Source organism: Octodon degus, unplaced genomic scaffold (genome assembly GCF_000260255.1).
Source record: "Octodon degus isolate 3935 unplaced genomic scaffold, OctDeg1.0 scaffold00080, whole genome shotgun sequence".
Classification (NCBI taxonomy): Eukaryota; Metazoa; Chordata; class Mammalia; order Rodentia; family Octodontidae; genus Octodon; species Octodon degus.
The window spans coordinates 8,058,357-8,071,811 of record NW_004524656.1 but is presented as its reverse complement, the minus strand read 5'-3'; the positions used below and the strand labels follow the sequence as shown (position 1 = coordinate 8,071,811).

At 41.9% G+C, this 13,455-nt stretch overlaps 1 protein-coding gene and 1 pseudogene across 2 annotated transcripts in view; one reads left to right on the top strand and one right to left on the bottom strand.

Annotated features, from left to right (window-relative positions):
- The window catches only part of Rnf214 (ring finger protein 214), a 48,653-nt gene that overhangs the window by 22,147 nt on the left and 13,051 nt on the right, over positions 1-13,455 (top strand). The window lies entirely within an intron of this gene.
- On the bottom strand, positions 3,648-4,005 carry LOC101571881 (annotated as a pseudogene).

Here is a 13,455-nt window from a genome sequence, read left to right as displayed (position 1 = left end):
TCTTGGTGTGCCCTGGGGCGGGGCCAGCAAAGCACCACAGGGCAGGGCACAGCATGGCACAGATGCTGGGGATTGAGCCCTGGTTGCTGTGTTCTGCCTAAGCAGGCACTTTAGTACCCTGAGCTTTCTGGCCGGCCTGACTACATGGTTACAGATGATGACTGAGCCAGGTGTCATGACACACTCCAGCACCGTGGGAGGCTGAGGCAGGAAGACTATCTCAAAATAAGAGCTGACAAAGGGCTGGAGATTGGGATATAGCTGGTGGGCAGGTCCTTGGGGTCAAAGTCCTTAGTACTGCTATAAAACAAACAAACAGTGATTGATAGTTTTGCTGCTTGTTGTAGTAAAGATAATATTTTATTTGTCTTTTTTTTGAGACAAGGTGTCAAGTATGCAACTCAGGCTGGCCTTAAGCTCACTTTGTGGCCTCAGGCTGGTCTCAAACTGGCAATGATCCTTCTGTCTCAGCCTCCTGAGTGCTGGGATTACAGACTTGTGCCACCATGCCCGGCCCATGTTTTTCTTTCTTTCTTCTTTTTTTTCATGGTTTTCTTTTTAATGTATGCTGTGAATGTCAGAATGTTTCCTATTCTTTCTGGTAAGTATGTGGTTCTCTTCTTTTCTAAAGCAGTGCAGGAAGAAGTCTTCTGTTGGCGGTCTTAGCTGTGGTGTTGATTTTGCTTAGCATTCTGTCTTCCACAGACTGTGGCACAATGATTTTGGTCATTGTATCAGTTATCCTGGGCTGCAGGAGCAGAGAGCTACAGACTAGCTGTCTTAAATAACAGAAATACGTGTTCTCACAGTTCTGGAGGCTGGAGTCCACCGTCAGGATTCTGGTCCTCTGGTTTCCTGGGCTCTTCCTGGGCCGCAGACAGCTCCTCCATGCTTTGCGCTCGTGATGCCTCTTTCTCTTACAAGGACACCAATCCTGGGGCTGGTGAGATGGCTCAGTGTGGTCTAAAGCACCCACTTAGAACAAGCTAAGCTAAGCAAAGCACAGGGACTTCGGTTCAATCCCCCAGCACCACATGCCAGCCAGCCCCGCCCCCTGGTGGGCTGAGCTGGCCACCCACACAAAATAAATACATAAATAAATAAACAAATAAATAAAAAATTAAAAAAAAAAGAATCATTAAAAAAAAAAAAAGGACACCAATCCTGCTAGGCTTGGGTCCCGCTCCTGTGATTTCCTTTAACCTTAATTACCTCCTTCAAGCTGTTGTGTCCAGATATAGTGACATTCTGGTTTAGGCTTCAGCATAGGAAGTTCAGTCCATTTTGTGTTCATAGCTGTTATTTGTTCAGCCAACATCTAGTGAGTGTCTTCTGTGAGCCAGAGTATGCTCCTGGATACTAAAAAGTCCTCTGGGTGCTTAATATTTATTAGGGAAGCAAAATAGAGAATTACAGAGTAGCTGATAATATTAAGATAGTGGTAGTACAAAAACATCTAAAGAAGGCTTGTAACCCAGACTGGGTGGCTGGAGCCAGAAAGGAGAAGAGGAACCAGAGGGTCAGACTTGAGAATTGAATCCTGAAGTATAAGAGGGACACGTGCAGTGCATGATCCTTGTTTTGTTCCTGGATTAAACAAAGGAGTAAGTAAAACAAACTGTAAGAGACATTTTGGGAGGCTTGGGAAAATTCAATATGGGGTACATATTAAGTAGTGTTGTGACAGTTTAATACTTCAGATGTGGTAATGGTATTACTTGTTTGTTCAGAGAATACTCTTGTTCTGAAGGATATTCAAGCTGTAGGGGTTAAGTGTCATGATGTAAAATAAATTGGCAAAAATTGTAAAACTGAATCTACATGAAAAGCATATGTTCATTGTATCATCATGTTAATTGTTCTGCTGGTTTGACATTTTCAAAGAAAAAGTGGGAATGAGCATTGATATAGAGAGGAGTTGGTCAAGCAACAAGTGGGAGCAAAGACATTACAGACCAACAGCCCACAGAAAACAGTGAGGTAGTGTGAGGTGGAGGTGCAGGAATTAGACTAGTGAAGGTCAGCAAGGCCTGGTAACACTGGAGACATTTGGGTTTTTCCCCCACATGTGAGATCTACAAGACTTTCAGGGAGGAGGGGCTATCAAATGACACAATTTATATTTTAGATAGATCACTGAGGCAGTTGGAAAATGGATGGAAGTAATATAGATAACTGATAAAGAGATTTAGCAGAAGCTAGGTTAGTCAGAACTAGGCTAGTTATAGTGTGACTGCCAGAACTTAAGTAGTTGGGGGGATGAGAGAAGTGAATATTTTGTAAGACAGGTGAAGTAGCCAATGTGTGTGGGTGGAGAAAACTTAGAAGTGATTCCATTCTTGGGGCTTGGAAAGTTGGGAAAATAATTTGTTTCTTTTATAAGGTGTCTTATCCATCTTGAAGATTTTGAGAGCAACCATTTGGAATGCTTCCTTTCTCTCAAGAGCAATTCCTATTTCCCTTTCCTTTTCCCAATAAATTTTCCTACTTGTCTTTTTGTTGTTGTTGTTGTTAGGCAGAGTCACGTTGTGCAATTCAGGCTGGCCTTGAGCTCACTTTGTTGCCCAGGCTGGTCTCAAATCCCTAATGATCCTCCTGCTTCAACCTCCTTAGTGCTGGGGTTATAGGCCTATGCCACTACACCCTTCTAGTTTTCCTACTGCTAAAAAAAGAAAGATTTTTTTTTTTTTAATTTTGTTTTTATTTATGTGTGTGTGTGCGCGTGTGTGGCCAGCTCAGCCCACCAGGGGGCGGGGCTGGCTGGCATGTGCTGGGGGATTGAACCGCGGTCCCTGTGCTTTTAGCTCAGCTTGTTCTAAGTAGGTGCTTTAGACCACTGAGCCATCTCACCAGCCCCTAAAAAAAAGAAAGATTTTGAAGTAACTGAAATTCAGTCTCCTTTGTGAAGTCTTCCTTAATTTTTATCCTGAACTGAAACTAATACTTTATTTATTTATTTATTTATTTATTTTTTTGCAGAACCGGGGATTGAACTCAGGCCCTTGCACTTGCCAGGGAAGCGCTTATTCCGCTGAGCCATCTCCCCGGCTCCTTGAAACTAAATTTTTAAAAACAATTTGTAGTGTTTTGTATTTTCTTGTGCCGCTTAGCTCAGTGCTACCACATATATCTGCTAGTATTTGATAAGTATATTATAGATCACTGACTTAGAAATTAAGGGGCTGGGGAGATAGCTCAGTAGTCTAAAGGCCTGCCCGGCAATGCAAGGACCCAGATTTGATACCTGATATTGCACCATGCTGACCACTGAAACCAGGCATATGTCTATAATCTCAGTGCTGGGGAGGCTGAGACATGAGGATCACAAGTCTAAGCTGTGTAGCAAGACCCTGTACCAAATAAATAAATAAATGATTAATTTTTTTTAAAAACACTAAAAGAATTTCACATTGATATTGTATAAAGATAAATGATAAAAGGGGCTGGGGAGATAGCTCAGTAGAATAAGTACTTGCCTGGCAAGCGCAAGGGCCTGAGTTCAATCCTCAGTTCCACAAAAAAAAAAAAAAAAAAAAGATAGAAATCTGCTAAGTGCTTTGTTCTGTTTGGAGATAGTCACTTGCTATTTTTTTCTTTGTGTTTCTTTTGTATTTTAATATAATTACAAGTTGTTTTTTTTTTTTTTTTGTAGCTCAGAGGAGTTTTATTATAAAACATTAGTATTCATATATATAAGTTACTATGAACTGAAAATTCATCATATATTTACTTCATTTTTTAGCTTGACCTTCTAGTAAATCTTTAGCTTCATTGATTTTGGCTGCTATGTAAGGAGATCCTCCTTTGTCTGGGTGATTTAAGAGCATAATTCGTCGATGAGCATCTCTTATTTTTCCTTTGTTAGCAGTAGGGCTTACACCTAGTATTAATGCTGCTTCCCGTTTTGTCATTTTGGGTTCAGATCCACCTCTATAATAGCCACCACTGAAGGCAGATTTTGGTACTCTGAAAAACTTGTTTTACTTCAGGCTCCATATGCTTCATGGCTCGTAAAACATAACAGCCATGTTTCGGGCCGGCTCTCCCGCCTTAACTAGGGGTGCAGTTCACCCCAGCCCAAAGGCCATGGCCATGAACTACCTGCCTTTACCAAAAAGTGACAAAACCACCACCACTTTTCCCAAACCTCCTAAGTACATGAGCACTACTAATTACAAGTTTTGAAGAAGACAACTTGAACTGACCCAAACTGAAAAGATCAAACATTCCGTTTAGGCATGTCTTTGATTTTTCCCTCCTGTGCTTTGTTCTGGAAGTTGCTGTGCTTCAGTGGGCACACCTTCTGATTCCAGCGTGCGTGCTGCGAGGCCGTCGCTGGCTTGCGGAGGTGAGGCCTTCGTGCTTGTGCTCGTCTGTGGTTGGACCTCTGTTACATGCCCTGCCCCTCGTAGCAAGTCGTTGAGATTTGACAGCAGGTAGAGAGATGGTGGATCTGTGCTTCAAAGGACATCCTCAAGCTGGGGCTGGAGTTCAGTGGTGTGCTTGCCGAGCGAGCATGCGTGAGACCCGGGGTTCTACCCCTCGGACTGCAAAGACGAAGGACCAATGGGGCATGGTGGAGCACTGCTGTAAGCCCAGAGCTCTGGGAGGCTGAGGCCAAGCATCGAAAGTTAGAGCCCAGCCTGGGCAACTAAGTGCCTTAGCAAGAGCTTTGCTCAGAATATAATAAAAGAGGGCTGGGGAGATGGCTCAGTGGAGTAAGCGCTCCCTGGCAGGTGCAAGGACCTGAGTTCAATCCCCGGTTCCGCAAAAAAAAAAGACTATAATAAAAGAGCGGGGATGTAACTCAGTGCTAAGGGTTCTGGCTTTAGTTCCTAGAGCTGAAAATAAAAGCAAAAACACTCATGAAAACTAAAGGATGTTATCAGCTAGTTTATATTCTCATAGTGTAACTTGGTAGCATAAAAATTGTGATACTTAAGCAAGATTCTGTCTGTGCTTATCTGATGAACTCATAGGGTAAGTGACAGACAGTAGCAGATCCAGGCAGTTACTGTTGGAAGCATTACTCTGGTTGTGATGTAAAACCCTATGCTACATTAAAATCAACAAGGAGCAAGAGGATTCATTTGGGAGATTTCTTACTTAATGCAGTTGTACTTTTTGGTGGGCTTTAGGGTTCTAATAGTTGCCTGGCAGTCAGCAAACCTAGAGAATGTTCATAGGTGGGAAGCAGTATATTCTTATGCTGTGTCTCTAAATTTTTTCAAAAGCTTAAGGCCCAAATACAGACTTCTCTGGATAAAAGAAAAAAAGAAAGAAAGCAGTAATCTATGCTGTTTCCGCACCATATTTTTGACCGTAGCCTTCAGTCTTTCCAGCTTTCTGTCCAATCCCCAGTAAATCTACACTTTGACTACCTCAAGATCTCTTTCTTGTTCTGTGACTTCACTTCACTTTCTGCTGCTTTTCAATGCCTTGGAAGCATTTTCCCCCTAGTCCATTACTTGAATTACTTGCTCATCACTACTAGCAATTCTCTTGGTGCCTCATTCATTTCATTTTTCTGTAGTGTTCTAATCTTGGGCCAAGTCAACCACCTGAACTCTTCATTCTTATATCTGGGTTGTGTGCTGAAGAGAAGTCACATACTGTATGTCTTGGGGCCAGAATAAACATACGGCTTTTAGAATCACCTAGATCCTCAGGGCTCCCTCCTCTCTCTGTCATTTGTTATTCTGAGCAGATGATCTTTGTCTTCTCATTGAAAAATAGAAGTCGCCTGTAACACTTGCCCCAGTTTCCTGTCAACAGATGCATACATTTTCCTTTCCTGTGTCTAAACTTTCTGTCTGTTTGAGAATCCAGTCATTCTGGATTCTGCTATTTTCCCATAGGTGATAACACTGTCTTCCTCAGAGCCTGAAGTGAATACCGGGATCATCCTGAATTCCTTCATAGCTCTCTACCACATCCATTTTCACCACATCTTGTAGGTTCTTTGTTTAATTTTTGTTGTTGTTGGATATATTTAGTTGGTACTAGAGACTGACCCAGCAGCACCTCCTCAATGAGCTATATCCCTATCCTTTTTTTTATTTTCTATTTAGAAACATGGCTCAGATTGGCCTCAAACTCTGTGTAGCCCAGGTTGGCCTTAAACTCATGATCCACTGCCTCAGCTTCTGAAGTACTGGGCTTGCAGATGTGTGCATCACCACACTTGACTTTAGATATTTTTTTTAGTAGTAAGGCTTGAACACCCTTGAGTTATACCCCCAGCCGTTTTTATTTTTTTAAATTTTGTGTCAGGGTTTCACTAAGTTGCCCAGGTTGCACTCAAACTTGTGATCCTGGCTTGGTCTCTTGAATAGCTACTAATACAGGCATATGCCACTATATCCAGCCATCTCGTAGACTCTTAACTCGAGTTGTCCTTTTCTTTCGATCCACTCTGTCTCTTAGTTTAGGTTTTTTACTGGTTCTGTCCTGTTTCTGAGGTAGGCTACTAAACCTTCCTTGTCTCTCATCTGCCTGTCTTTGCATTTGTCCTGTTCATTTCTGCTATAGAAATCATTCTGAGACATAAATCCAACAATGTTATTTCCCTGCTTAAAATCTTTCATATCTCTATACCATATTTTAACGTTTAAAGCTTCTGTCAGTATCAGAGACCTTCAGTTACCTAATATAGTGATGGTGAACCTCTTAGAGCTTTTAGTGATAACAAACAGCCCTCTGCAGCACACATGTTGTAGGTTTGCCACCACTGAAATCCTTATATGTGTCTCTACTGTACCTTTTACCACTCCCCACAGTACCATGTTCTTTCTACCTGACTGCTCTGTGCGGTGTTGAGTGGAGCAGCTTCCCTCCTGGCCCCTTCACACAGACCTAGGAGACCTGTGGATGACCCTGCGACTCACAGCATGGTAGACACCTTTCCATGTTATTTGTCAGTAACCTTTCCTGTTTATTTAACTGCCTCTCTACCCATTATATTGTTTTTTTTGCGGAACCAGGCATTGAACTCAGGCCCTTGTGCTTACCAGGCAAACGCTTATTCTACTGAGCTATCTCCCTGGCCCCTCTACCCATTATATTGTTAGCAAGCAGTCGCAATTATCTGTTGCTGAGTAAACAGACCACCAGAAACACAGTATCTTAAGGTAAAGTTCGCTATTTTTTACAGTTCTTTGGGTTAGTCTCATCTCAGGCGGTCTGTTCTGCTGGTGTTCAGTCCTTCATGTGGCTGCATTCAGGTGAGAGGTGGGCTAGAGCAGTCACGATGACTTCATTCGTATTGCTGGAGCTACCTCTCATCTCAGCCTCCCGAGCACTGGGATTATAGGCATGTGCCTGTTTCACCACAGATTAATTCTGCATATTTTAGAGCTCCATGTAAGTGGAGTTAGGTGGTATATACTCTTTTGTGTAAGACTTCTTGGGGGAGGAGTACCAGGAATCTATCTCAGGACTTTGTGCTTTGAGACAAGGTCTTGGTATCTTCAGGCTGGCTTTGGTATCCCTGGTGGGCTGAGCTGGCCACACACACACACACACACACACACACACACACACACACACAAATAAATAAAATTTTTAAAAAAATTATTTAAAAAAAATGAAACAGTTTACAGATCAGTCATGTAATAGTTCACTGTGTCAAAATCAAGAAACTTATATTCATATAATTAGAATTCTCAAAGTAGAAAGAGGTAGGCAATAAATATTTAAAGATTTAAAATTTCTAGGGGACTTGTGGGTTAGCTCTGTTGTATAAGCGCCTGCTTGGGCAAACCCAGTCAGGTGCGGGTGACTGTGGTTCTATCCCCAGCTCCACATCTCTTGCCAGACCTGCCCTTAAGACAGCTTGAGCCAGCCAAAAAAAAGATTTAAAATTTCTGAATTTAGTTGAACTTATAACACCACATTTCCAAGAATGACCCTTTTGCACAAGAAATTTGAATAAAATCATACCCAGATACACAAAAATGAAATTGTCCAAAACTGATTATAAAGAAAAAAATCATTAAAGCATATACTTTAAAAAATTATCTATGGAAGAACAAAATTAAATAGCATCTTATTCCACATTAGATAGAAAAAAAAAAAGAGCAAGTGTGTAAGAAACTAGACTAAAGGACTGAAAGAAAGGGGAAAAAAAAAAAACAGATCTGTCCTCTTTGAATTTTATACTTAGCAAACATACCTTTGAAAACTAAAAGTAAAATATTTTCCAGTTATACAAACTGGAAATATTCTAATACCTCCAGATGTAGCGTACAGGAAATAACAAAAAGCAAAATTCAGAGTTGCCCCTTATTTTATGTAGTACTCCTTGCATTGCTGTATCGCAGTTTGCGCGTGCTTCAGCTGATGGCCTTTCATTAGTTCCTATATTTTTACTATTATTAATTAAACTTCCATGAACATTTAAGTGCAAGCCATTAGATGAATATATTCTTCTGTTTCTCTTAAGTAAATTCTAGAATTTGTTGCATTGCAGCGGAAGTTTTTGTTTTGTTTTGGAGACAGGATCTCAGTTTGTAATTCACACTAACCTTGAGCTCCCTATGTGGAGTTGTCCTGCCTCAGCTCCCCAAGTGCTGAGATTATAGGCATGCAGAACCACATCCAGCCCAGAGTGTATTTTTTATAAGAATTTTCAGAGGGCTTTCAAAGTGTATATACCATGGTGCACTTTACCAGGAATGTATCAATTCTGGTTGCTTCACATCCTTGTCATTTCAAATGGTTGCATAGTGATTGTCATTGTGATTTTAATTTGTATTTCCTTAATAAAGATACTGTCAATTTTTCTGTGTACTTACTTGCCATTTGTGTATCTCTTCTTCTGAAGAGTGAAAAATTTTGACCTCCTCTATTGAGGGGACTTGGCTTTTATTATTGTAGAAGTTGTGTGTATTTTGTGACTCTAAGTTCCCTGTCAGTTCTGTGTTCTAGCCTCTTAATCATTTTGGGGCGTGTCTGAGGATTGAGCGCAGGTTCTTTGCATGGAGCTACGACCTCAGCCCTATTATATATTTATTCCTGTTTTAAAATTTTTTATCTTTTATTTTGAGGCAGGGTCTTGTTAAATCACAAAATTTCCCTGGCTGGGCTTGCTCCTCAGGATCGCCTTCCTTGGGTCTACCACCATGTCCTGCTGGCTGTTCCTCTTAACTGCATCTTGTGATGAACAGAAGTTTTGGTTTTTGTGATTATGTATCAGATTTTTTATTTTCTCTGACCCAAGATGCCTTTACTTATGTTGAAGTAACACAGACTGTTCTGTTTCCTTACTGGATCATGTACTTTTGTTAGTGTTTCATTTTGTTTGAGACAGGACCTTGCTGTGTTAGTATAGGCTGGCTTTGAACCTGTAGCTGTCCTCCTGCCTCAGCCTCCCCAGTGCTGGGATTATAGGTGTGAGCCACCACGTCCAGCATTTATCGTTTAATTTAATTTTATTTATTTTTTTATTTTTTTATTTTTGGCAGAACCAGGGATTGAACTCAGGCCCTTGCGCTTGCCAGGGAAGCGCTTATTCCACTGAGCCATCTCCCCGGCTTTTATCGTTTAATTTTAGCTTTTTATATCTATGCCTTTGATCCATCTCAGATTCATTTTTTGTCTATGGTGAAAAGTAGATGTCTGTTTTTTTCCCCATGTGGATATGCATTTGTTATAGCATCCTTTGTTAGAAAGTCTTTCTTTTCCCATTGGATTTCTTAACACTTTGGCCAAAAACCAAAATGACAAGATGAGTCATTTGTATATTGGATTTGTTTCTGAATACAACTGTATTGCACTGGTATATTTGCCTGTCTTTATGCTAGATCACACCATAGTGATTATTATTATCATTTTTATAGTGATCATTGTAGCTTTGTAGTAAATCATGAAGTCATATAATGCAAGATTTTCTACTGTTTCTCAAGATTGCTTTGGATGACCTAGGTCCTTTTCCTTCTGTATTTTTCAAATCAGCTGCTTAGTTTCACCAGAAACAAAACTAGTGGAAATACATTTTTAAATCTATCGACTTGGAGAAAATGGACTTATCAATATTGAGTTTTCTAGTTCACAAATATGACCTTTTTGATTATGTGGGTCTTTATCTCAGCCACCTTTTATAATCACCAGCATACAGGTCTTGCTCCTCTTTCATTTGTGGGTCGGGGAGATGGCTCAGTAGAATAAGCGCTTCCCTGGCAAGCGCAAGGGCCTGAGTTCAATCCCCGGTTCCGTCAAAAAAAAAAAAAAAAAGAAAGAAAAGTCAAGTCATCTTTCACTTCTGATGGTGTCTTGATGTGTTGCCCAGGCTGCATTTGCACTTGCCTCAAGTGAACCTCCCCTCTTGCCTACCAACATGAGATTATATAAAAGTGTGCACTACCATACCTGTCTTAGTTATTTTTTTCTTGTTGCTGGGACAAAATTCCCGACACCAAAAGTTAAGGAAAGAAAGGTTTATTTAGCTCACACTTTGTGGAGGTTTCAGTCCTTGCTCAGCTGGCTCCAAGGCAGAGACACATAGCTGAGGGCAGCAGTTTATGGCGGTGGAGAGCAGCAGAGACCACAGGCAGAAGGGAGCAGCAGTGGCAGGGCAGGCCTCTCTCCTGCCTCATGTTGCCTGCAGGCTGGGGAGGGGCGGCGTGTAGCACTCCTGCTCGTAATCCCAGCAGTACTCAGACTCAGAGTCCCAGCCTTGGAGCATTAGTCACAGATTCTAGAACGTGCCCCAATGACTGCTTTAGGCCTTGAGGGACAGCTACACACAAGCCATAGCAATACCTGACCATCCTTTTTTTTTTTTTTTTTTTTTAATGAAGAGTAACGTTTAAAATGGTTTTATGAGGGCTGGCCAAATAACTCAGCATATTAAAGTGCCTACAAGTAGGTGCAGGGGTGGGGGTGGGGCTGGGGAGTGGGGATGGGGGTGTTGGATCTCCAGGCCTGGCGTGCTGGCCCGCCCCTGGGGTGCACTGAGACAGAAGTCTGCAATTGAGGCTGGGCATGGTGGCGCACCTGTAATCCCAGCTCTTGGGGGGATGTAAACAGGCGGATCGCTACATGTCTGATCTCATGTGTAGTGAGACCCTGAACACTCTGTAGACCATTCCCTAAAATACAAAATAATAATAATAATGATAATTAATAATAATTAATAAAATGCTTTATTTTTCTGTCCAGAGTGACAAGGCACTTTTATTTTACATACTGTATTTTTATCTATAATACTACATAATAAAAGCAAAACTGTATTTGCCCAAGACATTATTTGGCAAGTTCTTTGACAGCTTATTTATTTATTGTTTGAGACAGTCTTACCGGGTAGTCCAGACTGGCCTCAAACTCACAATAATCCTTTGCCTCAGTTTCCTGAGTGCTAGGATTACAGGTGTGTGCCACCGCTCCTGGCTTCCTTGACATAAACTGAAAACTTAGAGCTAGCTTACAAATAAGTTTTTGCATTTAGTTTTATTGTTCTACATGTAACAGTTTTAGGCTGTATGCTTAATTAGGTTTTTATTTTTTTAATGTACTTGGTACAGGGTCTCACATAGCGATCCTCTGTTTTCAGCCTCCCCAGCAGATACGCACCACCACACCTGGGCTCAGTGGCCGCGCAGCGTACCTGGGTGGGGCCAGCGTAGCACGTTGTGCTAGGGATGGAACTCTGGCCCCTGCGCTTGCCTAAGCGGGCACTTAGTCCACTGAGCTAGCTCGTTGGCCCAATTCTTAACTAATTTTAAAACATTCATGGTGGGGCTCTGAACCACTGGTAGTAACATGCTTGACTGTCCCACCCAGAGGCAGGAGAGAAGCTCATGGGGTGGTGTAAGCTACCAGATGGGACAGTCATGTGTGTGCCACCCACCAATTATACAAGCAGCAGCAGGAACATGTTAATACTTACTGTCAAATCTTTCATACAGTTGCCTCCCTACTCTTTAGTTCGTTGCTGTAGGTCATTCAGCAACTTTTCTAGAGGAGGTTCTTTGTTGATACACTTTCTTAATCCCCTGGTATGTAAGAACGTCTTCCAGTTGCCATCATACAGAAATAATAATTTGGCATATGATTCTGGTTTAAATAAGTTTCTCTTAAAACTGTTGGTATTGTTTCATTGTCTTCTGGCATTTAGAATTATAGAGAAAAAAAATCTGAGAGGTCAGCCTAACTTTGAACCCTTATAGGGAACCTGCTTTCTCTGTCTGGATATTGTACTTGTAACATTTTTTTTTTTTTTTTTTTAATCTTTGAAATTAGGGCCGGCCAAATAGCTCAGTGGATTAAAGCGCCTGCAAGCAGGTACAGAGGTTATGGGTTTGATCCCCAGGCCTTCCGTGAGTCGGCAATTGAGACTAGGTGTGGTGACACATGCCTGTAATCCCAGCACTTGGGAGGCTGAAAATAGCAGAATCACTACGAGTCCGATCTAGTAGTGAGATCCTGAACACCCTGTAGACCCTTCCTTAAAATAAAATAAAAAAAAAATCTTTGAAATTAAAAAAATCACTAGAGTATATGTAGGTGTTGCTTTTCGTTAATTTTTTTTTTTTTTTTTTTGAGACAGGGTCTCACTGTGCACTTCAGGGTAGCCTTGTGCTCACTTTTGTAGCCCCCAGGCTGGTCTTGAACTTGCACAGATCCTCCTGGCTCAACCAAGAACTGGGATTACAGGTGTGTGCCATCATGCTGGGTTCCAGGGTGGCACAGTGAGCGCCTGCATCTGGGGCCAAGACAGCACAACAGGGCATCCCTGTGGGGCCGGGCTGAGATGGCACAGCATTTGGGGCCGGGGATTGAACTCAGGTCCTTGTTCTTGCCAGGTAGAGACTTATGCCTCTGAGCTATCTCTCCAACCCCTCATTAAATTTTTTTTTTTAAATATTTATTTATTTATTATTGCATGTGTGTGTGTGTGTGGCCAGCTCAGCCCACCAGGGGGCGGGGCTGGTTGGCATGTGGTGCTGGGGGATTGAACCGTGGTGCCCGTGCTTTGCCAAGCTTGTTCTAAATAGGTGCTTTAGACCACTGAGCCATCTCACCAGCCCTGGAAAGTTTTCTTTAATTAGTTTCTTAATTATTATTTCAGCTTTATTTGCTTTGTTCTTGGTTTCAGGTATTCCTGTAATAAATAGATTATGTCAGAGCTATTGCTGTGCTTCCGGTTTCTCAAAATAACCAGTGCGATAAGAGGGGGACTTACTTAGCATGTACAGAGAAGGACCTGGAGTCAACCCCCCAGACCACAAAACAACCGAAAATCCCACCTTGAAATAAGGACTACAAAAAAATATGTTTGGGGGGCTGGAGAGATGGCTCAGTGGTCTAGGGCACCTACTTGAAACAAGCTTGGCGAAGCACAGGGACCGCGGTTCAATCCCCCAGCATCACATGCCAGCCAGCCGCGCCCCCTGGTGGGCTGAGCTGGCCACACACACACACACACACACACACACAATAAATAAATAAATAAAT